Source organism: Onychomys torridus, chromosome 23 (assembly GCF_903995425.1).
Source record: "Onychomys torridus chromosome 23, mOncTor1.1, whole genome shotgun sequence".
In the NCBI taxonomy this organism is placed as follows: Eukaryota; Metazoa; Chordata; class Mammalia; order Rodentia; family Cricetidae; genus Onychomys; species Onychomys torridus.
Window position 1 is genome coordinate 25,197,404 of NC_050465.1, and position 25,099 is coordinate 25,222,502.

General features: G+C 39.5%; 1 protein-coding gene across 8 annotated transcripts in view; it reads left to right on the forward strand.

Annotated features, from left to right (window-relative positions):
• The window catches only part of Dlgap1 (DLG associated protein 1), an 826,029-nt gene that overhangs the window by 388,399 nt on the left and 412,531 nt on the right, over positions 1 to 25,099 (forward strand). For 7 of the 8 annotated variants that reach the window (XM_036172827.1, XM_036172826.1, XM_036172832.1 and 4 more), the window contains one exon: positions 22,089 to 22,179. The exons of the other annotated variant lie outside the window; for it this stretch is intronic. The gene's annotated coding sequence lies outside the window, so the exon portion shown is untranslated. The remainder of the gene's footprint in view (positions 1 to 22,088; positions 22,180 to 25,099) is intronic. 8 annotated transcript variants of the gene reach the window in all.

Genomic DNA, 25,099 nt, shown 5'->3' on the forward strand with positions numbered 1-25,099 from the left:
ATCCTTTGAGAGACCCAGGTTGTAATGGGGCTTTACTCATAACTTAGCTACTACCTCCCATCACTGCCTCTGAGGCCTGCACTCTGGGCATTCCCCTGGCCCCATGCTGTCTGACCTCACTGTCTTCCCCTAGATGTTTCCTGCCCTTCAGTATCTTGCCCCTGGCAGTCCCATGTCAGGCGCCAGCAGCCCCAGGCTGAGTTAGGAGCTCTAAATATCACCTGCCCAGGTTTTACCTTAATCTGAGGTAGACTAATCAGCAAGACACTGATTGATTTCTCCTAGTTTGTTTGACTCTAGATGTTAGGGCTGACTCATCTCTGCTCTGATCTACCACAGCCTGCTCTCCACTGGTGCTCAGTAAATTAAATTGGTCTTTAAAGAAAAAGAAAAGATTGTTTTCAAGCTTAATAATTGAAAATTACTTTGATGTAGCATAAACAAAAAAACAAACTACTTCTGAGTCTAGGTGGAAATATATTCATTGCCTTGTCAGTGGCATTTATCTTCAATAAAAGCAAATGTATGGCTTTTATGAGTACTTAATTGTTCATGACAAATACAATTTGAAAATAATAAGGAGGATCTATGTTCCTTTATGCAATATACATAGTGTTGCAATGGAAATAGAGGGGGAAATGTTAAAAGTATCCTAACTAATAGCTATATATCTCTGCTTATTCTCCTTTACTCAAACACTGTCTATGCCATTCAGTTTTGCTTCTAAGAAGGCAACAGAACATGCTATGTCACAGAAGTCAATAGTTAACGATTTACAATTAGGACATGATAGTCATGTCCACTTTAATCATGATCTTGCTACCTAATAACAGAAGACTCGTGGGGAGGGTGTTTTAAGCAGTGGGAGAATTATGGTGCAGTGCAGAGCCTAGCACTGAGAGTGAGTTGGCAACCTTTGAAAGTTGTCTGTCTCTGTGATGCGAAATTTGTCACAGTCACAGCATACTGGCTCCTTAGATAATCCCCATTGTCACAGAGATCATGGTGATGGTCCTATAAACTCAATGGCTATTGTGAGGGCATATTAGTTGACAAAAGTGGACAAAGTAATGTTTTCTTGAAGCAAGGATCATTTGCCTAGAAAGTTGACCATTTCTACAGGAAAGGTGTCCAACTTTTCACCCCCTCTTGAAGAAGACTGGGAAGCCGGTAATATCAGAAGTCATCTTTTCAAAAGCTGCATAGACAGACAACCACATTCAGGAATACTTTAAGCACATGATTTTGCTTAGACTAAGGGAACAGCATTGAATACATTATACTGTGACTTGTGTTTTTATACTCTAGTGAGATTTTGATATGGTTAAACATATCTTGGCCTAAATTAATTCATGACAAGTAGTATATGAAACATAGTTTATGGTTATGGGGGTATAGTTCAATGTATCATTTGGGTTTGATCCCCAGAAACATCACAAAAATGCTATGTTCCATATTAATCATAAAAGTAAGAGAAAAAAATTTTTACCCAAATGATTAAGGGAAAATAATCTAACTTGTGCAAGAATCTTAGTACCACATGAGTCTGTCAGTAGGAGAAATTGAAGAATTTTTCGACTACTATTTTGTGGAGTCCTCTGTGGCTACTGGAAAATCTCTATCCATTCCCTAAAAACAATGGTTTGGTGTGCCAAACTTGGTTAGTTATCTGTAATGTTTGAGTATTTTATATCTGATAAAATGAAGACTATAACTTTAATAAGCAGAGAAGATATTAGAGAAAGGCTGGATAGTACTATTCATGAACTTTTCAGTCTAATCATACTATTAACTAAGGCTTGTTTTACTTAATACCTGCACTTGGGAAGAATGTTGACTTCATCTTGTAAAATACAAGAGTGTTAATTCACTCAGTCATTCAGCAGTGCTATCACTAATGTGCTTTCATCTATCCAATACCAAATCTGTTACAGCCATTATGGACACAAAGATGACCACCATGACCTGAATCAGTGATTCTCAACTTGTAGTTCTCAACCCCTTTGAGGACTGAATGATCCTTTCACAGGGGCTACCTAAGACCACCAGAAAACACAGCTATCTACATCATTATTCATAACAGTAGCAAATTACAGTTTTGAAGTAGCAACAAAAATAATTTTATGGTTGAGTATCACCATAACATGAGGAACTGTATTAAAGGGTCACAGCATTAGGAAAGTTGAGAACCATTGACCTAAGTCAAGAAGTTTATAGGCTAAGAGGATAGACTCAGGAGCTCACATTTTTCTGAGAATCATCACTAAGAAAATAATTCCCTAATAGTGAGCAGTGCAGGGTATCATAGGAACACAGGAGTTTGAAATTTTTCTTGTCACTTCTAGCTCCATTCTCCTAAGTCCTAAGACTCTTATTTCTAAGTGGCTTATTTCTAGGCAGAATGACATACATGTACCTGCTTCTACATATGACTCAGCGCAGCTACAGAAGGTCTCTATGAATGGTCCCTACTTAATGCCTCCGTCTTCACACTTTAAAGACTGACTCAACATTTTATTTAAGGTCACTCTGCCTTGACTGCCTTCAAACACAAAGCATTGTGTGATTCACATCACTCGACGTCTTCTTTTCTTTTGTTCAACAACTCATAGGAGTGTTGTGCTTGTTGCCCATACAGGCTTGCTGCCATGTTCTCCATAGTTTGCAGAGAGCTCCTCGGGAGATCAGTGATCAGACTAGGAGAAAGAAAATGGCAGATGACAAAATAATATCAGAGAAAATTCAGCCAAGCCTCATTGAATCATGTGTTCCTCTCCATAAATCTTCATAGCTTTTTAAGTGGTATATCTTGAATCTTCAACAGGGCTCAAATGTTATGTGATTGAATGTCCCTTTGTTTGAGAATGGCACAGCTTCTCCCCTGAAGATCTGGAGAGAAAAATCTCCTTCAAATGACAGTCTGAAGCTATCAGTAATCATCTTCCATCTAAGCAAACTACCTTGAAGTATCTTTGGTAAACTATCTATCACTTATGCACCATGATCAATGTTTTGTTCTAGTACTTTATCCCTTACAATATTTCATTTCAAAACTGTGAAAATGCAGAAAATGAGCCCTTTTCTTACTACTCATAATAGAGTCTTTAGACAGCATCGCATATTTTGCATGGCCACAGCTACCACATGTGGGTTTTGTATATGTAAATAATTTAATTGTTATTTCATACAACTTTTCTCAGTTGCTCTGTGGTCTTCATAGTGATCATTTTAAATGAAGCAGTGCTTTCTAGTCAGCAAATTACTTCACAATTTCCTTAATGAGTCAGGATGCTTCCAGTTACCACCCACTATAAAAACTCTAAGGGGTATCTACAGTCCATTAAATTATCACTGCTTTCAAATCAATTCCTCACAGACCCATCCTCCTCTGAAATTCACTGTTGTAAAGTTCTTTTATATTCCTTGCTGAAAATTGCTCTCCAAATGACCCAAAAACCTTTGAGATTTCTACAAGTGGTTCTTTGACAAACAATGTTTCGGGTTTCCCACCAGTAGGCTTTGAAGGGGCTTCTTCGGTTCCCTACTGATCAAGAAAGGACGTGGATGGGGCAGAATGTGTGCTCCATGGGTACACACATATATGGGTTTTCATAAATAGGTCACCATTGTAAGTAAAAATGTGGTTTCATTGATGGTTTAGCCACCAATGCTGTCAGTGGTTTGACAGCAATGTATCTGCAACATGTATGATATTTGGCATCTGATAGGAAACTTGCTTTTGCTAAAGATCAACTAGCTAAGACTCTGCTTTGCTATGTTTTTAACCAGAAGATTTTGTTCAGCAATTACAACAGGAAATAAATTAGCTGATGAATCAGTTTATTGCTGAATGTTACACAGTGGTCCCTCCCAGCTTCCTTGCAACACATTCCAACATGTAGAACAGATACCTGAAGCCAGAGAATCTGCCACTGTGCATATGCTTTTCTCCTATGCACACATGGCTAAGATAAAGCTTAATTTGTTAATTAGGCACAAAGTAGACATACAACAATAATAACAAAGTATTTACGAGAGCATACAGTACTCAAAATTGATTTAAAGCTTGTGAGCTTTCAAGATTTATTTTTATTTATGTGTGTGTGTGTGTGTGTGTGTGTGTGTGTGTGTGTGTGTGTGTGCCCATAGAGATCAAAAGAGGGCATCAGATTCCCTGGAGCTCCAGTTACAGGCAGTTGTGAACAGCTCAACATGGGCGTTATGAACCCAACTTAAGTTCTCTGGAAAGCATCCAGTACTCTTCATCACTGAAGCCCTCTCACAATCACCACTTAGGACTCCCCTAGAATTTTCTATTCTGTATATTTGGGCTACAGTTGCCTGCAGGTGACTGAGAAAAAGAAAACTAAATCTGGATGAGAAGGACGCTGTTGTGATACCTCACTCATACAGAAATCAAATGTATGTCCAGTGTTAGTCACAGAGTGATGCATTACACAAATACTCACTGAAAGCCTATAATTTGCCCTGATTCTGACACTAGTGGCACGGATTTTTTTTCTTTTAATTTCAGACTTAAAAAAAAAAAAACAAGAACTAAAATCTTTTTTCATAGAGTTTACATTCCAGTATGAGGGGCAAACAAAGAAATAGTGTAAAATTTGTTTTAAGTGGAGAGTGTTGGAGGGTGGTGGGTGCTACAGAGACGAGACTGAATCAGAGCAAAGCAAACCAGAGTGAGGAGGTGTGGAGGGGGTCATCAGATTTAAAAGGACCTCCTGGGAGCATCTTGCCAAGAAGATGACAAGTGAGGACAACTCTTCCGTAAAGCAGAGAGGACACACTTAGATCAAAGGTGGGGTCAACCACAAGTACCAAGGACTCAGCATTAGTGGTACGCCTCATCTATTAGAAAGAACATTGAAATCCATTCAGAGATAATGGAGTCACTAAACATGGGTTAGCCACCTATGGAGGACAAAGACCCTGTACATGTATGATAATAAATGTAAATTACGTTACCATTATCAAAAACAGTATGGAGGTTCTCCACAGATTAAACATAGAACTGCTATAATCTCCAACAATCACCACCAGACAAGTAACAAAATAATAATAATAATGCCACTATTTCCAAGAATTATCTTCACTCTCATGTTCATTGCAACACAATAACCAAAGCATGGAGCCAGACTAAGTGCCCATTAATAAATGGAATGAATAAATAAAATGTGTTTGCATACACACAGAGAGAGGCGGGGAAGGAGGAGATTGTTCAGAGTTAGAAAAGAAAACAAATTAGTTATCTGCGACATTGAAAAACCTAGAATTGTGCTGTATGGAAGAAGCCGGGCACTTTAGAAAGGCAAATCCCATTGCTATTACTTGCATGTGGAATCTACAGAAACGAAGGGTGAAATGATAAATACCAGGGTTTAGGGGTAGAATGTGGGAAGTTGAGGAGATATTGGTCAAAGAATACAAAGCATAAACAGATGGATAAGAAGTTTAAGAAATTTGTTTTGTAACACAGTGATCTAAAAATTATTAGGAAAGAGAGAATGAGACAGTGGGAGAAGAGAGATTCACTAGTACTTAACACATTGAATTGGCAAAGCAGGGAAATACCAGCTCCACTAAAGAGAAGTTTCAAATATGCATGCTTACAAAGAAGGATTCTTTGTAAATGTTATATTTCTGTAATCTGAAAAATCTAGTCACGCCAACACCTCACCCTCAGAAACTAACCAGTAGTGTGAAGCAGAGTGACATGTGTGATGAGGATGCATACTGCAGGTGACACTCTTCACGGTAGAGTAAAACTATTGATCCCATGTGATGCTGTGTTTGTCCACTGTTGATCACGTGTGATGTTGTGTTTGTCTGGTATGCTCCATCATTTCAACACTTGCTTTCATATTTCCTCATAACAGTTTTGAATAGAGACACAAGTAATAGTTGCAGATATCTGGGACTGGGGAGGTGAGTCAATCAGTCAGCAAAGCGTATGCTGCACAAGGGATGAGGAACAGATTTAACATCTCCAGAGCCCATGCTAAAAGCTAGACTCAGAGACTCAAGGCAGTAACCCCAGCACTCTGGGGCATGGGACCAAGACAGGAAGATCTCTGGGGCTGCTGACAAGGCTTTCTGCCAATCAGTGAGCTCCTGTTTCAGAGAGAGACCCTGTCTCAAAACATAAAGGTGGAAATGCAATTGAGGAAGATACCTCATCAAACATGTACACTCATACAACACATGTATATCTATGAACCACTGCATAAATTCTCAAAAAATATTCTAAGTTTTATATATATACAGACACACATGTATACTGTCTCCTTTGCTTTGATATAGATTGATAGATAGATAGATAGATAGATAGATAGATAGATAGATAGATAGATAGATCACTATGTATTTACATGTTAGGGTGATTTAAAATTTATATAGACAGACACCATCTTAGATTAACAGCACTTCATTGGTGAAATGAAGAGAATTGAGGTTTTAGATTCTTCATAGTAATTTGGAGTTTATTTCTAGAATTTTCTATGTTACCACTTCATAGCTTTCTAGCAAAAAAAAAAAAAAATCCCTATTTTTCTTCACTCTGAAATGTTTCTCCCCTTTATGTTTTCACTGAGGTAGATAGAATGCAGTGATTAGCTTAAAGAGGATGATCTGGGAAAGATGCTGTCATCTCATACTACTTAAGCTCCAAAAGAGGGAGGTCAAATTCAAGGTCATTTATTACTCGAGGTCTCATGATCTTGAAAGCAAACCACCTGAATCTGCATCACCTTGGGGTCTGTTGTCTTATATTTTACTATCTCCAGGTTGTGCTGGGCTCATGTGAGTTACATTTTTATGCATCAAGTGAACCTTATTATCCTAACTTTGTGGAATTTACTTTTTCCTCAAAGAAGAGACAATGAGGGAACTTAGTACTTTGTGTGGTCCACACTCTGGCTAGCTGGGGAAGTACTTTATATCATTTAGTCTCACTATGGTATATTGTAATTCCTGTTTTTAAATGGGGATCTGAAACATTGTATAATTCATCTTCTATATGCTGGTCCATGACAAAGACCTCCAAAAGTACTTTTCCAAGGAAGAATGCTGACTCCCATTGTCCAGATCCAGATAGTTTCCTTTTAAAATATAATATTTTTATCAGCTCTTTGAGAATTTCCTACAATGTATTTTGATTGTATTCACTGCCCACCCCTCACAGATCCATGTTTCTTTCCCTACCCCTTCCCAGCTTCGTGTCCTCTTTGTTTTTAATAACCTAGTGTGCCTGTTTTGTGTAACCCACACACTAGGGGTTTTGTGACTATCCACTAGAGCATAGTCAACCTACCAAGGGCCACCTCCTTAGAAAAAATGTCACCTAAGAGAATATTCACTTAGAGAAAAATGACTCCTCCCCCAGAAACCAGCAACTGCCAATAACTCCTCAGTTATAGTTGGGGGCTCGTGAGCTCTTCCACCTCCACGCTAGACCGTCAACTGGCTTGATTTTGTTACAGGGAACCACCACTGTTGTGAGTGCATGAGTATAGTGGTCCTGTTGTGTCTAGAGGACACTGTTTAGGTCCAGTCCTTCTTGACTTCTGGCTCTAATAATCTTCTACTCCCTCTTCCAGGATGGTCCCATAGCCGTGGGGTAAGATATGATATAGATGTCCCATGTGTGATGACCATTCCACTGACATTTATTCCTGTACTTAGGCCGGTGGTTGGTTTGTACATTAACTACTGCCTACTGCACAAAGAACATTCTCGGTAAGGTCTGAGAGCTGCATTAATGTACGGGTCAAGGGATAGGAATTTAGAGGGCAGTTTAATACTACGTCCATTTTAGCTACAGATATTCCTGCTTTAGTTAATATAGTCAAACCTTAGCGTCCGTAGCAGATTGGTTCTAGGACCCACACAGGTACCAAAATCTGCTGATTCTCAGTTCTTTTCTGGGAAGTGGCATAGCATTTTTCTCACAGGCTATGCAAGTGTTCCTGATAGTCCAAAATCACCTTTAGATTATTAATACCTAATGCAGTTAAAACACTGTGTAAATCGTACTGTATTGTACAGTACAAGGAATGGCAATAAGTAAATGTATTTATTTGATGCAGATAAGATGCAGGTTTAAAAAAAAATTCCATTCTGTGAATGGTTAGTTCAAACTGCAAAAGTGCAAATATTAAGACCGAATCCATGAAGAGCGCAGTGGCTGGGGCGGAGCTGAGACACACAGGATCCAGGAAGCTCTCTTTTCTGTGCTTGAGTGATAGATGGATTATTCAGGATAAGGCTCACTGTGGGGCTAAGAGAATTCATCCATATAATTCCTGTCTTAATGGCAGTTAGTGCCTAGACCTTGGAAAGTAACAAAACTCACAGGCTGACTCAAGAACCAAACACCAGCTTTCAGTACTTTGTGTTTGTTTGTTTGTTTGCCGTCTACCAAGACTAAGACTAAGAATATGGCCTTTGCTGTCTTCCTTCTGGCAAATAATCTTGCTCTGTGAGTAAAAAAACATAAAGAGGAAACTGAGCGCTACTGAAGGGTGCTGTCTATTGGTGTGACAATCGCCTGGTGCTCTTCCTCTTCTCAAGGACTGGAAATGATTGTTCTGACTCAGAGCTCTGTCTCCTGAAGGACTGTTGACTAGAAAATTCTCGTTCTTTTGATTGCTCTCTTTTAGTACATTTCTGACCTTACCCTCAGGTATTTCTTAGCAGTGTAATCTGAGACCTAAGTATTCTGCCCTGAATTCTTGTGTAGGATGTGCTGAATATTCACTGAATTCTTTTTTTTTTTTTCTTTCATTTTTTGGAGACAGGGTTTCTCTGTGTAGTTTTGGAGCCTGTCCTGGATCTCGCTCTGTAGACCAGGCTGGCCTCGAACTCACAGAGATCCACCTGGCTCTGCCTCCCAGAGCTGGGATTAAAGGTGTGTTCCTGACTTGAATTCTTCAGAAGAAACAGAGGATAGGAACCTCCTCATATTCTTGACATAGCAGAGCACTTCTTAATCTCTCTCTCTCTCTCTCTCTCTCTCTCTCTCTCTCTCTCTCTCTCTCTCTCTCACACACACACACACACACACACACACACACACACACTTCAGAATGAATACATAGTTCAAAGAGGGGACATTTATTGATTTTTCTTAGTCCCTTAATTGACCTCTAACATGATTCTCAACAATTTAGAAATCTTTTACTAATACATCTTGAACTCCATTCAACCTAGTCTGATTAGGGTGTGGCCATGTCTACATATGTAAATTGCAGAGGTCAGAGGTCAAGAGCAGTCATCTTGACATCCCTCTTCACAGAGTATCAATGGGACCACTGCCACAGTCTCGAGAATCCAGCATACTTTGACATCAAGCTATCGCTATCATAAGCCCAGTAAGAACAAGCAATATTCTGACATTTGGATTCAATCTCCTTAAGTGAAGCCAGGTTATGATCTAATTATCCTATGACTACCTGAGTTTGGCAGTTTTAGAGGTGAGACAGCCCTTGGTGTAGTGAGAAATTGTTTCAAATCAGAGTAACCATTTTCCAAAAATACTTCCAATGATTTACTTGGCATTTTTAAATGTCAACTTGAAGAATCCCTCCATGGTCATATAAAATACTCAGGAAATGTCACATACATATATGGCTTGAATTATTTTCAAAATGTTGTAATTATCAGCAAGAAACAGAATTCAGATAGAAAAACATCAACCTTAGAAAGTTGAGATTTAGTCCAACTTGTGGCACACACCTGTAATCCCAGCACTTGGGAGAGAGGTGGAAGACCAAAGGTTCAAGGTCGATTCCAGCTGGAGACTGATTTAGAGAGAGAAAGGCTTGGGGTGAGGGTGGGGTCACAGGAAACTTCAACCTGATCTTTTTCTTTCTGCTCAAAGTGACCATGCTGTGAACTACAAATAGACTGAATACAGTCTTTGTCTTTGGATCACAGAAGTACATCATTCTGTTGTATCACCTCAGCTGGTCACTTTTCTACACTAATTTACTGTTGCTGGTTAGTGAAATGGTTGTACTGACTGAATCCTTGCTTGTTGTGAGATCCAAAAAAAGAGGCTCACATGGTTGACCTCTGATGGGGCCTATCTCTTGGTTCATTCAGTAACACTTTGTGATTATTACTCCCCTGTCATTGTCTCTTTTATGGCTGACACCCTTGAATGTAGATCAGATGATCACTTAGTGCATGAGAATTTCTTATACAAAGTTAGGCAGACACCAAGTATTTTGCTCAGCCAACCTCAGTATGTTTTGATGCATGTACCACCCATATTTGTACTTTATTTCTACAAAAAAAAAGAGTTGAAAATAATAAGAAAAAATTCTTAAGTTTGGCACAAGTAAATTCCAGTTTGGGTGGTCCTGTGTCTCCTAGAGAGTCTTCTAATTCTTACTGAGAAGGTATGTGATTGGACCAGATGACATCTACAGCCTTGTAGTTCTAAAAACCCTTTGTGATTCTCAGGTGTGTTGAAACATGTTTGGTTCTAGAAAGACCAATTTAAAATAAAAGGGCACATTCTGGGGGAATATACTCTTATTGATTCATTTGCGCATGGCTCCTTCTCAAAGCATCTTTTGAATTAAGTTCTGGCAAGTGGAATATTAAAAATAAAGTCAGTATAAATTTGAAATAAAAAAATTAGTTCCAAGGAATTAGAATACAATATTCTCCCTGAATATCTGGTTCCATGTTGAATAGGGTCATAAGTTTCCTAAACACCAAGGCAGGAAAAAAATGTTTATGGGCTTCAGATAAACCTAAGGTTGCCAAGTATTAAGGGCTTTTGACAGTGAAAAGATGTTCCATGTGGCTCATTTTCTGGAAGAAAATGGAGAAGAAAGGAGAAGGAGCTAGGAAATGTCTCCACCTCTGTGGCTAGGTCATTCACAGAAAGAAAGGCCCAGGTAAAGACAGCAAATATGAAAATGTACTCAACCTACTAGAAATCAGGAAAGTATCATCCAATTCATCAAAACATCAATAAAGTATCATCTATATATAATCTTCAGGTCGGCAAAAACTAAAGCATTACATGAGAGCAAATGCTGGTGGAGATAACAAGACATTGAGACCCTGGAGGATGCTTTCACATAGGTAGAAAATATTCTCCCCAGATCTGTGACATTAAATATGTGGACTCAGTCCTCTAGCTACTACTGGTGCTATCTTCCATAAAACACTAGGCGCTCAAGGAAACAATGTGTGCTGCTATGTGCAGCAAGGCTGCTACTGTTAGAAGGTTTGCCAGTGTGTGACTAGTATAGCCCATGATGGAGTACGTGAAGCAGTAGGTTAGGAGGACGTTAAATGTGTGCAGAGCTTCAAAACTAGCATTGAACAGAAAAATCTTATAAGCAGAAATATATGCTACGTGGATGTACATTCAACACACTTGGTGACAAATTCTCAAAGCTATGTATGTTTGTGTGTAGAAGGTAGACATCAGAACATATTGTAAATATAGTATAGAAGCAAATGTATTGGGAAAGAACCATGGGATGTGGGACAGAAAATAAAAGAAAAAATTTAGTAATATAAACTAAACAGAAGTATTCCATGCATGGACAGGACAGAGTGCTATAAACACAAGTCTTTGATCATTTTAAATTTGCTTCTCTGAGGTCCACACTTCAAAAATTTTTTCTAAATATTTAACAATTGAGGCAACATCAGATTAAGAGCAGGTGTGGATAACACAGTAAAAACATCAAGTCTATTTGAAAATTTTGTTGGAAGCTGAGCCTGAATGACCAATTTTTTTCGTTTTAAAGGGTAGTTGCCCTCACTTAGAGAGAATAAACTTCAGCAAATATGTTCTGGTCAACAGCAGTTGAAGGACATACTGACATAGAGTTCATTCCAGGACCTCCTAATCCCTATTATCTAATAAGGATTCAATAAAAATCTGTAGAAATATAACACTTAGAAATTGTATTATTACTCAGGGAGATAAGACTTCAGCCATGAAAACATACTGATGCTTTCCTACTCAGTAGAAAATAACTGATACATAAGGTGGATTTAGACTAGTAAGTTGGCCTCATTGCCACGGGAGACCAGGGTAATTTTTGCCTTGATTTATAGGCATTAGACCTTCTAGAAAATGACTCCAGATATGAAATCCCTTTTAAATAAAGAGGGAATAAAGAAAGGCTTAGCCAGGCACTTACTTCATTTATGATTGCATTAAAAAAATGTTTTTATTTGGAAATCTGATGATTCTTTCATTGAAAGCAGAGTCCAGGTTACTAGCAATAATTGGGGGGGGGGACGGTGGTGGCAAAAATTAACTATTGGGAGTCAACAGTGCCAAGTATAGCATTCCCTTTCACTCCTGGACCAAAAAACTTCATTTTTTTTTATGCTAGTAATTGGTAAATATGATTGTATATCATTAAATTCTCCATTACCATTTTAATTACATAGATATTCTATAATGTCTCTCAGTGTTGAGTCATGCATGAGGCAGGTCTCTGGGCAAAATTTAGTACTCTTTCCCTCCACTGTAAGAAGTGGGCAGTAAGCAGCTGTTGAGCCTGTGCCTCTCCGTCACCTTAATGACACCCTGTTTAGGAATATCTTAACAGGGAACTGTGGAAAGAGCTAATCTTATGCAAAGGGTATGTAATTTGCTGGTGGTAGGATTTCAAGCTTCCAGAGATGTGTGAGTGTCGGTGTGTGGGCATATGCCTATGTTCCCTGGGGAGGTATAGTCACTGATCCTGGGTAACAGCTGATCTTGCAACACAGCAGAAGCGTCTTTTTAAACAACCTCATCGTCAGAGCAACGAATCCCCCAAATGACCTAATTACTCTAATCTAAAACACTCCTGATATATCAGTATGTTCAGATTCACGACCTGTCATGCATTCATCCCTTGTAGACAAAGACATTAAATGATTGTGGATGGACCCATCTGAAAAAAGCCACTTCAAAATAAGCAGTGAAAAAGCCATTTAAGACAGATTTTTTTTCTCATTTGCATAACAATACCTTCTTCTAAATACATTAAATATTTATCCATGCCTTTAACCAGATAAATCTTTAGGGACAGAAATTCTCACAAGCTACATGTGAGATAGAGCCTACTCGGTTCAAGACACTGGGCAAAGGTGACACATCTTTGGCATTACCATGCAAGTCCCTATTTTCTATAACTCTGTCTACTGCAGGAATTCATAACTTTGGGGAAATGTTTTTGTGATTAAATTGCTGTCTGTAAGGTATTTACAAATGCTTGGAGGAGGAGCTGGATCCTTAATTGAACAAGACAGACTATGCTTAGATTTGGCCTTTGCACAAAATTTGGATTTTCATAGTTAAATGGCTTATGGCAGGAAGAGTTGTTGACTTTGGAAAGATTCAACAGTGCTGCTTTTCAGCCCTTTCCTGTCCCTGTGAAGTAATAGTTGCCTTTTTAAAGTTCTAAGGCTTTCCACCAAACCCTTATATAGTAGAAGCAGTTGCCCTTTGGCAGTGAGTGGGGGCATTGCATGTTTAGCTTCAGATCATAGCCACTTTGGGGTCTTTCCTGCTGTTTGCCCACAGCTTAGTAGATTCAGACTCTAATAATTTTAATGACTAAATCAAATGCCAGCATCATAAAACAGATGCCATAGCTTGGAGATGTGGACCAGTTTGGCTTACTATCATTTGGTATTGACCTCTTTTAAAATCCCTTGTGATGAACTTTATATCAGTTACTCATCATTCTTCCCTCACAATAACTATTCATTAGCTCAAGAAATACTTATTGAATGTCCTTTACATTAAGTACAGGTTTCACCAAAAAAAAAAAAAAAAAAAAAAAAAAAAAAGTTCTTTCCAGAGTAGTTATTGTTCAACTTGGCCAGTTTGAGTGGCCACCCAATAGCCCCATTATGACCAAGGTCCCCATTTCATTAGCCATTGTGGTTGGAGCTATCAACTGTATCCCTCTGTGAGCCATTTGTTTATGGTGGTGACTTAATACAAGGGTATGCTTTCTCCAAAGAGCAACCCACATTGAATGACTAGTCACTGACAGGAATACAGAGGGCCAGCCTCTGTGTCCATCAATCTGAAGGATTATCCAGATGGAGAGACCAACATTTCCTTCCCATGAATCCTTCTTCCCCCAATATAGCAATTGTTTTCCAAAGACCTGTTCCACAAATCTTCATATTGTAAGCAAAACTCTCCAGGATGGCAACCCAAGACTCGAGAGAGCCACAGAGCATCAACTGTCAGAGGTGGTCATCTGGGTTCCTGCAATCACTGCATCCATTAGCTCAGCAAGTATCCAGAAAAACAATATGATTTGGTATCTGAAATATTCAGTGCTTATCAGTTACCAGGAATTCAAGCAACAACAAACTATCTAGCATTTACAAACAAAACCCTTATGATTAGCTTAGGTTTCTGAGTTGATTCTCCAAGAGTGAATTCACAGTGCCTCGAATGATAAGATCAATACCCTAGGCTGTTTTTTTTTTCATTTGTTAACTGATACATGATAATTGTTTCTTTTGAAAAGTAAACTGAGTCCTTAGCTGCTCCAGCAGTGTTTCTGTGGGATTCTTCCTGACTTTCTCACATCACACATTGAAGTAACCTTAACTGAGTGTTTCACCCATTCACAGAACAAACACTGATCACTGGAAACCCATTGCTCCACCACCCTTTGTGTCTAGAACACATATGGAATATACCTTCTTCCATTTAGACTGCAGTGAGAGGAGAGAGTCCACTCCCAACCCCAGAAGGGCCTGGCAGGAGACAGAGGTTACATCAGAATGACTCTCCTTCCGGTATCAGCTACATTTACACTTGGATTTCAAAGCAGTGTACCCACAGCTACCAGAGCAATGTCCGCCAGGGCTGTGTGCCTTTAAATTTGTGCTTTTATTTTGTTGGAATTTTCTTGAAGCAAAGGAAGAAAGATCTAGCACCTTTCCTGTGATGGAAAACTAAGGATTCCCTTTCACTTATTATAAAAAGTAATCATTTTTATCCCCAAACTCCAGGAAAAATAAGTGTATTGAATCCTAGACCATACTACTTTCTTTCTCAGCATACATTATCAAATATTAGTTGAGCACCTTATCCATACAGAAGCATGTTCAACACAATTGGCATGGACCAGAGAACAAAACAGACCCTGTCCTTGCCTTAACTCCTGGCTATGGCCCACTGTCTCATCCATACTACCTCGTGGGAGAAGGGTTGGGACTGAGGGAACAAAACAGAGATGATGTGAAACATATTTCTGGATTTCTGCCTGGAAATGCTTTTGAATATTCTATCTCATTCTCAAGACCATGTGACTTACTTACATGTTTGCTTAGAGTATGTGGTTGTTTTTATTTCAACCACTGAAATACAATTTTTGGCTTAAACATATTTAAAAAAAATCTCAAGAGGGTGAGGAGAGGTTGACAGTGATGGGAGCATGTCGCTGGCAGCTATCTTGTTTGGGGAAATTATTTGAGATAATCATTTATGTCTATTAAAAGTGAAGGAATTCTGAAAACCAATGTGAATTTATACTGGTTGTATGTTCTTTAAGTGCCATGTTCTTTCTGTAGTTATTTAAGTGTATAGAAATTAAAAGCTAAATATCTGACTTTAGAGAAAAAACTTGGTTTAGTCATACTGGAAAGAGAGCTTTATGACTCTCTGCATTAATTTTGGGGTTAAAGAGCTAAAACCATGGCTGTTCCTTACCCATATGCAGGGGCTGCAAAGGGGTCATAGAATTCTCTTCTGTTTAAACTCAAATCCATTTCAAAAGAGTGTTCATGGTCTTTACTACAAGCTGGTTGCAGGCAGCAAAAACTGAAGTCATCAGAGACTATACCCTTCAGGGGTAACAGAACACATATCCTCTGGCCTACACATCTACTCTGTGTGTGTTGTTAAATGTATACTTTTAGAACAAGAATTCAGAGCTCGCAACCCATAAAAGAGTCGAAGTCAGGAATGCACTGAACACATGTCCTTCAACAAATCTGTCAAGAGCTTCCAATAAATGGTGAACAGCAAACCATTTAAAGGCAGATTCTGGAGAGAGTCTAGGACTGGTGTTCTGTGCTGCTGCTGAAATACAGGTCTGAGACACTAAAAATCAAAGTGCACATCAGCTGTCGCATTCTTAGAGCTCAGACCTTTGCCCAGGCAAAACTTGATACCTACTTGTACATGTAGAAGGAAACAAACCTCCATTAACCAAAGTATATCCTAGATTGTCTGCTCTCCCACAAATGAGGATATAGGGTTGAGCATATCTATGTCTAGTCCATCTTCTCTGCCACAAATGAGGATATAGGGTGGAGCAGATCTGTATCTACCACAAATGAGGATATGGGGTTGAACAAGTCAGGCCTATTCTAATGATTGTGTGATAGTTAATTCCCATTTTTGTTATTCACTAATTGTTTTTGGAATATAACAAAATGCACATTCATAAAAAAATTTAAACATATTAAGAACATTGTTGTTTCCATAAAGGCATTTTAGGTTTAATGACAATAAGACAGGAGAGAAGAAAATACAATTGTCTTAGTTAGGTTTTTATTGCTGTGTAGAGACACCATGACCATGGAAACTGTTATAAATGAAAACATTTAATTGAGGGGGCTCACTTACAGTTTCAGAGGTTCAGTCCATTATCATCATAATGGAGAGCATTGTAGTGTACAGGCAGATGTGGTGCTGGAGCTGAGAGTGCTACATCTTGCAGGCAACATGAAGTCAAGTGATTGTCATACTGAGGGAAGCTTGAGCAAAAGAGACCTCTAAGCCCACACCCACAGTGACACATGTCCTCCAATAAGGCCACAGCTCCTAATACTGCCACTCCCTTTGGGGGCAATTTTCTTTCACACCACCTCATTCTACACCCTGGCCCCCAAAGGCTTATAGCCATATCATAATGTAAAAATGCATTCAGTCCAACTTAAAAGTCCCCATAGTCTATAGCAGTCCCAAACTTGTTTCAAAGTCCAAAGTCTAAAGTCTCTTCTGAGACACATTGCAATCACTTAACTGTGACTCCCTGTAAAAATCAAAATCAAAAGGCAAATCACATACTTCTAGCATATAATGGCACAGTATATACATTACTATTCCAAAATACAGAGAGCATAGTGAGGAAATACTAGACCAAAGCAAGACCAAAAACCAGCTGGGCAAACTCCAAATCCTGCATCTCCATGTCTGGTGTCAAAACACTCTCCACATCTCCACCTCTGTTCAGCTTTGTTGACTGAAACACACTTCTTTCTCTTGGGTGGCTTCCATTCTCTGTTAGAAGCTCTCTTCAACAGGTATCCCATGGCTCTTGTATCTTCAACATCTTGAGTTTTCCAAGGCAATCCAGGCTTCTCCTTCACAGCTTCATGAAATGGTCTCTCTACTAGGCCTCCATTCAGGGACACCCTGACACATGCCTGGCCTCAGTGACTTTATTCCATAGCTCCTTTCTTCCTTAACCTTAACTCTAAAGTCAGAACCACATGGCTGAAGCTGCCAAGTTGTGCTGCTTGCTAGGGCTGGAACATGTCCCCTCATTCATTTACAACTTCACCATCTTTCCATCTTTCACTGTCTAAGCTTGGCTGTCCTGAAACTTTCTCTGTAGACCAGTCTGGCCTCAAACTCAGAGATCTGCCAGCCTCTGCCTTCCCAGTGCTGGGATTAAAGGTGTGCCCCACCACACCTGGCTCTAAGCTGTTCTTCAGTTCAATTTTACAAGTTGGAAACTTAGCTGGGTGGGATCTTGCCCTGAGGTTGCCACTCCCTTTATTCTATTTATTAATCCATTATCTCCTTGAACAGAGGATTCAAATCCATTCCAGTTTTTGGTGCCCTTTTTCTCCTCAAATATTTTTCCTTGCTTAGCTTGCTCCTTTTCATTACATATCTGCATTAGAGTTACCACTAATAACCACACAACAGGGTCTATACTTGGCTGTTTTAAGATTTCTTCTGCCAATGTAATTAATCTAACCTCTTCACTTTAGCCTCAGGTAGACTCTTTGGACAAGGGCAAAAGGCAGCCACTCTCTTCACCAAAATATTGCAAGAACAATTTCTAGGCAACATAGTAAAATTCTTCTCTGAAACCTCTTGAGCCCACTCCCAACATTTCAAATCATTATCAGCATCATTGTCTTCCATGCTCTTACTAGTATGCCCCATTAAGTGGTACTTAAAGCATTCCACTGCTTTCTTAACCTACCACAGCAATACCTCACTCCTAGTACCACCTTAATTAGGTTTTTTTTGCTGTGAAGAGACACTATGACCTCAGCAACTCTTATAAATGAAAACATTTAATTGAGGGGAGCTCACTTACATTTCAGAGGTTCAGTCCATTATCATCATGACAGGGAGCATGGTATTGTGCAGGCAGATGTGGTGCTGGCTACATCTTGACCAGAAGGCCGCAGGAAGTCAACTGACTGTCACATTGAGAGAAGCTTGAGCAAAAGAGACCTCAACATCCGCCCCCACAGTGACACACTTCCTCCAACAAGGCCATACCTCCTAATAGTACCACTCCCTTTGGGAACCATTTTCTTCCAAACCACCACAATAATAAAAATATTTAACCTAAAAGATGAAACAAGAGAAGAAGTTACTAGACCAGATGAGAGATGCTAAGCTTATGCAATTTAAAACTACAGTTTCTGTTATTCTTTTGAGACGTTCAATCAATCAATCTCTCTCTCTCTCTCTCTCTCTCTCTCTCTCTCTCTCTCTCTCTCTCTCTCTTTCACACACACACACACACACACACACACACACACACCATGGTGTATTTTCATGTTTACCATTGCTGTGTCTTATCTCCTGGATATCTGGTCTGTGTTTGATCTGGTGTCGACTTCCTTCCACTTAAGAAATTTACTGAATTGTTTTCTGCTTCTGGCAGATTCTTTTAGTGTCTGGTTGTATGAAAATACTTTCACTTGCTTCAGCTAAAATTTTTCTTGGTCAGTGGTGTACTGACATTTATCTTCTCTTTTTTAACAAAATAAAATATAATAAGATGCTGGGAGGTGGTGGTGCATGCCTGTAATCCCAGCACTGGGGAGGCAGAGGCAGGTGAGTCTATGTGAGTTCAAGGCCAGCCTAGGCTACAGAGCTAGTCCAGGACAGGCTCCAAAGCTACAGAGAAACCCTATCTCAAAAAAAATTTAATAAGATGAAACAAAAAACATCATATCGAAGTTGGACAAGGCAGACTAACAAAAGTAAAAATGGACCCAACAGAGGGCACAAGAATCAGAGACCCACTCATTCGCACACACTCAGGAGTCCCATTAAAAACACTAAACTGAAAGCTATAATGTATACACAAAGGACTGGCTGCAGACCCATGTCAGCCCTGTGCTTGCTGCTTCTGTCTCTGAGTTCGTGTGATTTTTGCTCCGTTGACTTAGAGGGACTTGTTCCCCTGGTGTCCTCCATCCCCGCTGGCTCTTACACTCTTTCCACCTCCTTTTTCTGTAATCAGGGTAAGATTAGCCTGTGGATATACCTATGACAGATTGTCTTGGCTGTTAACTGATAAAGGAAAACTCAGGCCGTTGTGGGCATCGCCGTTCACTAACAGGGAATCCTTAACAGTGTCAGGGTGGAGATGGCTAGTTGTGAGTAAACAAGCAAGAGAACAATTAGAACTGTGTGTGTTTATTTCTCTCTGTCCTTGTCTGTGGGTGTGGTGTGACTAGCTGCTTCAGTTCCTGCTTTGACTGCCCCTTGGTGATGGACTGTAAACTGCAGTTGGGAGCTGGCCCGATCCTTTCTCTTCTAAGTTGCTTTTTGTCAGATGTTTTATCACAGAAACTAAGATTAAATTATGATTCTGTGAAGATAAGTACTTTTGTTTAAATTTCATTGGAGAATAAAAATAGGTGTGTGATTTTGTAGATGACAAGTTGGTATATATTTTACACAAGAGTTGGGCATAGTAATTGTGTTGTTGCTATAGCAACCCCTAGCGGTTTGAGGTCTGGTGAGAGGAAACCATTCCATAGGACTTGTTAGTGACTGGTTTCATATTTAGAAAACATTGTATGTGACTAGTAAGCAAGTACAATATACCTTCCCAATTTGAATTCTTAGCTTGCCAGGGGCAGAAGCAGCAGCAGAAACAGACTTACAGCGGCATGAGGGAAGGGCTGATTGATCTGACATGAGCTCCTGTGTGAGTGCTGACTGGGATCCAAGGAATTAATACAGCAGCCATGTAAGCTTTCCTTCTACACACCAGGCATGTGTTGGTAGGAACCCTTACCTCTCAGGGACCCCCTGAGGTAAACATCCACAGCAGCCGCCGCCACCACCACCACAGCAGCCACAGCACAAACCCCAAATCTCTGTCCTCATCAAGGAAGCTAATGACTGTGACACTAGTTGGTGGGAGCAGTGTCTGCCTGGGAACAGGAAGGAGAGAATGTGAATGATGACGGAGGTCATTTTACCTTGTCTTATGATGGAGTGTTTGCATCTGGCTTACAGACATACATTCTCTTATAGTCTTCATATCATCTCTTAAGTGACTTATAATGTCTAATATAACATAAATATTATAAGTATCTGCAACTCAGCATTGTTTCTGTATTAAAGGCAAGAATAAAGAAACTTGTGTCATTTTGGACATTGCGCCTGAGGATGTGGCACAGAGCTGACTGTATCTAAATACTTAAGACAAGTTACCACATACTGGCTCAATAGCAAAGCAACATGTGAACAATAGTTTTCTTTTGAGAAAACATTTTTATTCTCATACTTCATAGTAAAGAAAGGTTTTTTGTTTTGTTTTGTTTTGTTTTTTCAGTTACAAACAGGACTAGAGAGATGACTCAGCAGTTAGGAACATGTATTCCTTTTGAGGAGGACCTGAGTTCTGTTCCCAGCACCTACATCCAACAGCTCACGACTGCCAGTAACTCTTGCTCCAAGAGATCCAACTCCTTCTGGCCTGCACCAGACAGTTGTATGCTTCTCATGTGTGCATGCATGCAAGGTTAAAAATAAAGTCATTTTTTTTAAAGGAAATCAATAAAACAAATAAAGGAATGTAAATTCTGGGGCCCACAGACTCCTTTAAAGGTTACTCTGTCTTCAAACAGTCTCCCTTTGACCTTTCTGATCAGGTGCTAAAGGTGGGCTGTTCTTTCAATAAGCAGATCTTGATCCTTGGGCAAGGCAAAGGGGAATGAGCCATGGCATTAGCCCTTAGGGATTACGTCAAGATTTTAAACTCCCCTAAGGGGAGAGACTGTGGCAAGCTAAGTGGATACCACAGCTCTGAAGCATGTGATGTCTGACTATTGACTACAGCTAGGAAAAGTAAAGAGAGGGAAATGATTTTTGCAGCCTGGCTGCACATCAAAAACCCATGGGAATGTTCCACAGGCAGGTTCCTAAGCATCTATGTCAGAAATAAATAGACTGTCCCCCAAATTCCTAATGGATCTTGATGCAATCTGAGGATCGTGAAGTCACAGTGTGGGATAGACAGTGCACAGATGAACTGCAGAGTGAACTTCAGACCACAGGAAGGAGCTGAGCACTTGTTTGCTGTGGGCCTGGCAGGAGGGGGGCTCCCTGACAGGGGAATTTATGGGGATGGTTACAAAGATAGATGTGTGCCTATAAGGTGGGATAGGAAGAAGACGGGACACAAACAACAGCCCACTGGAGTTAAAATTTCCAGGGACTAGATGATATCCACTTCCCACACCCCAGGGTGCCCAGTACTGTGACACACAACAAACTAAAAAAAAAAAAAAATTGTTCACTAAATACTTAAGTCAATATATATGACATGAAATCTGGAAAGCAGGGCTGAAACAGGAAAACGGAGTTTCACCAAAGCAAAAGAAGCAAATTTAGAAGGATGAAGGTTTTGAGGGGGTAAAAAGGCATGATAAAAATGGATCCAAGTATGCAAGGGAAGTGTGTAGAGATGACTTGTGGGGCTCCTCCACCTCAGTCCTTGGAACTCTGTCAACCCTTTGTGTTGTATTTGCATGTGACAAGCAGACTAAAGTATGAACTGTGCTTCTGACAGGTTACATCTGCTCTCGGAACCGCTGAATGTCGCTTGAGGCCCTGGGTCGGCTTCTGAGAACTCCTGTTGAGTGACAAAGACACTAAGAACAGTAAGTCCAAGTAGAGAACAGTGGGGAGAATGGGCCTGTGAGGACAGAAAAGCAACAGGGCAAGGGGATGTATTCCCAGAATCCAGTTAGCTGCCAGCTCCTACTCCACCTCCATCCAATACACACACACACACACACACACACACACACACACACACACACCACATACACACACACACACACACACACACACACACATACACCACAGACATACACACACCACATATATACACATACCACATATACACACACTCACCACATGCACAACAGACATATACACATATCACACTTACACTCACCACATATAAACACACAAACACACACACACACACACACACACACACACACACACACACACACACCAGCATGCTTCCTTCCATCTAAAAGTAATCATGGACCCAAACTGACTTTTCTTGCAGCCACAACAGAGAGGCCGAAAGGGATGCTAAATGCACAGTAACTTTTCCAGAATCAAAACTGTCCCATATTTCCAGTCTCTGATCTAATAGAATTATGTTAAAGATGTGCTTCAGGTTTGGGGATGGAGCTCAGTGGTAAAGTACTTGTCAGTCATTTGCAGGGCACATGTGTATTGTCCCAAGTTGATTTCATTGCATTGGGAAGAAAGTCAAAAAGCATGAACAGCCTGCTTATTATATAGTGTGGCAGAAATTCATAAACAAGAACTATTCTTTTCCTACTGACACCTTTTCTAACCTTTTTCTTTTTGTTTTTCCTTTTGTTTGCAAACCTTAACTGATACTAGGACTAGATAACATTAACATCTATGAGAAAAAGACTGGGTACAGTCAGGGAATGAGAAGTGACAACTGGGGAGGGAAGAAGTGGGGAGGAGGGTTGGGGAATGCCTGGCTGTCTCCTTAGCTGCACTTCGCCATCATGTGTGCTGACATGTTTAAGAGGCATGAGCAGGAAATTTATATTATAATATATAATAGTATGTTAACAATATATTTTAAAATATTAATACCATAAATTGGACTGAATTTGGGTGACTTCAATTACTGTGTTCCTTCTTCAGTTATAGAAGAAACAGTATCTGAAACACAGAAAATACAGAAAGCTCATAAATGTAAAATTATCTATTGTTCTGGTATCAATGTGGTAACAAACTTACATAGGGAATGTCTACTTAGTTGTTATATGCCTATATGTAAATTATTTATGATATGGCCTTATGTTACTAATATGAATTGCACACTGGAGTTTCTGTGGAATCCTCAGAAATTATATTTAATGTTCTATTTTAGCCTACTTGTTTTTTGACTTTTGATAAACTTTGAACCACATTACCAAACCTTTGAGGCTTTTTATTCTAGAAACTGGGGCTCTTTCTCTAACAGCAATAAACTATGTACAATAAGAACAACCATCAGGTAAGAATTATATTCACAGTGTCTAGTCCATTTGTATTTAGCAACTTTGAAGAAAGTACTCTATTATCCGTCCTATCTTGGTGAGTCCAAAGCTTTGTACCTAAATCACTTTCTATCATAACTTGTGTTACCAACCTAAAAATATCTTTTTGGACCTTAAAACATTTTCTTAGATAAACAACTTAAGCTTTTATGTCTCTCAATGTTTATAAACTTTATATCTCTTTTGTGAGTTTCATTTCTGAATTTAGTAACAAGAAAAACTATAAGATTATAACTATCTTCAACCCCATCAAAGACCTAAGAAGGATAAAATATTACCTGAGTAAACAGAAAGTGCAAAGCAAGCAACTTCCAAAACTATATAAACGACAGAGACATCTAGCTGCCTGGCCAGTCACCCAAGGTTTCTCTGCAACTTTGGAGCATCCATCTTTGGCCTGCAGGCCTAGAATATCTGACAGACTTTTCTGTGAGGCAGGAATTTTGAAGGACTGGACTACCTTGTCTTGGCAAAGTTTAGCAGTCAAATTCCTTTGTGTCCTGCTTATCCAACTTGGACAACATACCATCATTAGTCTAGGAAAGGGAAGTTTCTTGCTCAGTGTCTAGCTTTGCCACATTTGAAGCAAACTCCATATAGAGGTCCTTCAATGCCCATCATATTCTTTGAAGTAGATTACTCACTCTCAGGAAAAGCCTTATGTTATTAAAACATCTTAAGTGCCACCATATTCAGTAGATCTCTGAAGTGTTTGAAGACCACCTAGCTATCTAAAATATATCTCTGTTTAACCTTGAAAACATAACATGAGGCTAAATAAAGCGTGTTTCTGTCTACATATAAACCCTTACTAAGTTTAATTGTTGTAGGTGACTAACTACTAACCTACATTTCTTACTTTTCCTAAACAGTTTGTAATAGTAGCTTTCTAGGACCAGAACTTTACATTTTTAAATGAGTTGCATAGGTGTAATACCTTAAACAAGAGTAGAAACATATATACAGTATGTTATAACAAAAATAAGCCTTAATTTGTATCAATATACGAAAGTCCATACCAATGTAAAATATTTGAGACTCGTGCTGTAGGATAACGCTTTTGTACACTGTTTTAATAAAACATTGATTGGCCAGTAGCCAGGCAGGAAGTATAGGTGGGATAAGCAGACAAGGAGAATTCTGGGAAGTGAAAGAGTTAGGAGACGCCATCTGCCATCCAGGAAGCAGCATGTAATGGCACACAGGTAAAGCCACGGAACATGGCAACATATAAATTAACAAAAATGGGCTGAGTTTAAGTGTAAGAGCTAGTCAGGAGGAAGCTTAAGCTAATGGCTGAGCAGTTTTAATTAATATAAGCTTCTGAGTGATTATTCTATAAGCAGGCCATGGTACTGCAGGGGCTTGGCAGGACCCAGAGAAAACTTCCAACTACAGACTTGTAGTTGCCTTTTACTTTTAAAGTAGATTCAATAATCTACCTTTTTACCCTCTCATTCTTATATCCCCCTTTTTTTTC